The sequence below is a fragment of the Perognathus longimembris genome, unplaced genomic scaffold, assembly GCF_023159225.1.
Source record: "Perognathus longimembris pacificus isolate PPM17 unplaced genomic scaffold, ASM2315922v1 HiC_scaffold_5931, whole genome shotgun sequence".
NCBI lineage: Eukaryota > Metazoa > Chordata > Mammalia > Rodentia > Heteromyidae > Perognathus > Perognathus longimembris.
Window position 1 is genome coordinate 438,785 of NW_025961413.1, and position 3,935 is coordinate 442,719.

The 3,935-nt window shown below is 35.6% G+C and overlaps 1 pseudogene; it reads right to left on the reverse strand.

Annotated features, from left to right (window-relative positions):
- Nucleotides 1–980: 980 nt before the first annotated feature.
- Nucleotides 981–2,398, reverse strand: LOC125345590 (annotated as a pseudogene).
- Nucleotides 2,399–3,935: the final 1,537 nt, after the last annotated feature.

The following is a 3,935-nucleotide window of genomic DNA, read 5'->3' on the forward strand; positions in this document are numbered from 1 at the left end:
TATTGTGGTGAATTACATTTATTGATTTTCGGATGTTGAACCATCCTTGGGTCTGTGGGATGAAGCCTACTTGATCGTGATGTATGATTTTCTTGATCAGTTTCTAGATCCTGTTAGCTAATACTTTGCTGTTTTGAGTTTTTATTAGCTCTGTCTCTCTCATTTTTTAGGGAAATGGAATCACACATTTGAAGGGGAGAGACAAGACGGAATGTCAGGGAATTTGAATACTCCTTCATGGCATGCTGCAAAGGAGGAGGCAGAAGAGTTGAGGAGCTAAGACTGTGTAGCTCCTACACATTCACAAGTGCCCAGTGCAGGGTTGGAGCTTATTAGGATGCTTGTAATTTTGCTTCGCCCTTGTGGTTAAAAAGTTATCAGAGCTTTTTGAAAGTTCCTCTAATAAATTATACAGTGGCCTTTTAATATCTGGCAGTAAGGGTTTTTTAGAATGTCTGCTCAGGAGCAGAGAGCCCTGATTTGGAATGCCAAATCTCTAGCCTAAAAATAAATCTGGGTTCTAAGAAATTAAGTGTGTGTGTGTGTGTGTGTGTGTGTGTGTGTGTGAAATAGAGAACTCTGAATGTCAAAAATATATGGTGAATAGATCCTGGAATTGGAAATGCTGATATTTCCTTTTCTTTTTCAATGTTTTAAATAAAGGATGAATCTAAACAGACTTATCCGCCCATATGGTTGGCTTTTTTTTTTTTTTTTTGGCATTTTTCTTTTAGGTTTGTTTTATTTAAGTTTAATGTTAATTCCATGCTGTGTTTCAGTAAGAACAATACAGATTCTGTATCTGTGGCTCCAGTCAGATATCCAGTAGTACAAATTAGCTTCAAGTTACACATACTGAACAAAAGAGCTTGAGCGAGCGAAGGAGAGGGAGAGAAGAAGGGAGGGGAGGAGGAAGGAAGAAGGGATGGCAGGGTAGAGGGAAGGAGAAGAAACAAAGAACTGAACATGCATGCAGGCTTCTCCATATCACCTTCAATCCTAACCTGCTTCAGAGGGAGAGAAAAAGTAGGCAAGAATGAGCAGCCACGGATTGGTGAACTGTTACCAGCACTCACTTTTCAGCCAACACTTCAGCAGAGTTGGAAACACTTTTTACAGCAAAACCATTGCAACAAACTCCCCACCCCAAACAATCTTTAACCACTTCAAGTTAACACCCAATTAAATTTAAACATTGGTATAAAATTTGATTTAAAGAATTAGAAAAAGGAAAAATGATTCACATATGCCTCTTTAGTGTGATCAATCTCTTTTTTAAGATGCATCACCTAGGAGTCTAATGGCTTTCAAATGTAATTTCCATTTCCAATGATCTTGCCACTTCTGGCATGGAGACAATACAGTAATGCTGAAAAAGCCTCTACACAGTCCTGTTAGTGTCTTAAAGAACCTAAAAGCTGGGACCAGTAAAATCCACAGAAGTTCACTCTTGCCTTTAAGAACTTTTGAAAACTGTTAAGAAACAAAACAAACAAACAAAAAAAAAAACAGGGCAGGAACCTAAATTCTGAGACCAAATGTGAAAGTCAGATTTTGTGGTTCTCAGTGACAATGGGGACTTTCCAAGGGAAGGGTTGGGGAGGACTGGGGTAGTCAGAGATGGTTTCTCTTGTTGGCTTTTCTGTCTCACTGATTTTCATCTACCACATCCTGCAGCGCTTCCTTATTCTGCTCTTCACCGTCCCTGCATGTCTGAAGTCCATAGTGTCAGATTATCACGTAACAATTGCATGATAAGTGTAGAGTCCTTATAGCTTTCTTCACTCAGAGTATCCAGATCTGCAATTGCATCATCAAAAGCTGCTTTTGCCAACCTGCAGGCCCTGTCAGGAGAATTAAGAATTTCATAGTAGAATACGGAAAAGTTGAGAGCAAGACCTAAACGAATTGGATGCATTGGTGGAAGTTCTGTCATTGCAATATCACTAGCAGCTTTATAAGCCACTAGGCTGTTTTCCGCAGCCTCCTTCCTGTCATTTCCTGTGGCAAATTCAGCCAGATACCTGTGGTAGTCCCCTTTCATTTTATAATAGAAAATATTGGACTCGCCAGTGTTAGCTGCTGGAATGAGGTGTTTGTCCAGTACATCCAGAATGTCACAACAGATTAACTTTACTTCAGTCTCAACCATTTGCCGATATTCCTGAATCATTTTTAGTTTGTTTTCTTCTTTCTGTTCGATGCTGCTAATTATTCTCCAGGAGGCTCTTCTAGCTCCAATCACATTTTTATACGCAACAGATAGGAGATTTCTTTCTTCAACTGTCAGCTCCACATCCATTCCTGCTACTTTCTTCATTGATTCCACCATTTCGTCGTATCGCTCAGCCTGCTCAGCTAGCTTCGCCTGGGACACCAGAGCTTCCCGATCATCCATAGCGGCAGCGGCTCTGGCAGGGTCTGCGGGAAGGATGGAAGCGGATTGCGTCCTCCCACTCTCTCTGCCTCTCGCTCTGCGTCCAGCAGCAAAAATGGCGGCACCTCCATCCCTGGTTAGCTTTTCAATACTGTCTTTTGGAGAAATTCCAAAATAAAAAAATTAGGATGAAATCAGTTGGTTCTTTTTGCTTCATGTTTGTATTTCCTGTTAGTTATTATTGGTTGACTCTGCTTTTTCTTTCCAAACTCTGGAGTAGGGTTGGAATACTAGGGTCTAAGAAGCCTGAATTCTGCTTCTAACACAGAGAAAAGAAGCATAACTCCACAAGGCCACTGGAGAGTCTGACTTACAGTCTGTGCTTCCTGCTCCTTCAGCTTTGAGGTTGCTATAGGGCCAGATCTGAAGATTGCATCATTTGTTTATTTCATTTATTTATAGTGATTGATTCTTATGGACACGTGGACTTTACGTTTTTACCCAACCATATTTTTCCAATATTTCCTGAGGGACAAAACTTAAATTAAAAAAGAAAATAAATGTTAATTTCCATCCATCATCCTGTGTGGTGATTACAATCCCAATCATCTCGCTTTTCATCAACAATTGTAATATGAATTCCAATGAAGAGGGAGAGAGAAAATCCTCCTGTCCATGGGTATCGATATCTGAATCCAATCAATAGATCAATGCAAATGGTGGGAAATGGACACCATCAGGGTTTGATGACCAACTCATGGAGAAAAGAGGAAACAAAAAGAAAGGGGAAATATTATACAATAATAATAATAGGGTAATCTAAATTACATTAAAATTATAAAAAATAGAATTATTAATTACATGCAAATTATAAATAATTGTAATAATCATGAATTTTATATAAATTATCAATGATTTATAATTCTTATATACTATGTGTGATAATACATACGTAATAGGTATAAAAAGAGACATATGAATTTATTACATATGATAATATATGTAATAGACATGAAATGACATACAAATAAGAGATATCACATATAAAATATATGAAAGTAAGATGCACATAAATACATAATATACCACATGCAACGTGGGACAGAATCTATATATACATATAAAGAATAATAGATGATGTACATCATAAGATATGTATAATTAAAAATAAAAGATACTGAACCAAATGATGCCACATCCATCACAGGGCATAATAATTATACTAATAATATATTTAGGAAAATTACAATATAGATAACATATATACAGTATACATAATTATAACAATAATAAATTATATATAATTTATAAATACAATAATTATAACAAATATGTTATATAGAAATCGTACATAACTATAATTAATTATTAGTATTGACAATAATAAATAATCAGAAAGCAAATAAGTATAAGTTTAAAGAATTATAATTCTAAATTACATAAAAATTATAAATAATTGTAATCATAAATAATATAAAGCAAATAAGTATAATTTTAAAGTTATAATAAATTATAAAAATTATAAATAATTGTAATCATATTAGATAATTATAATAAT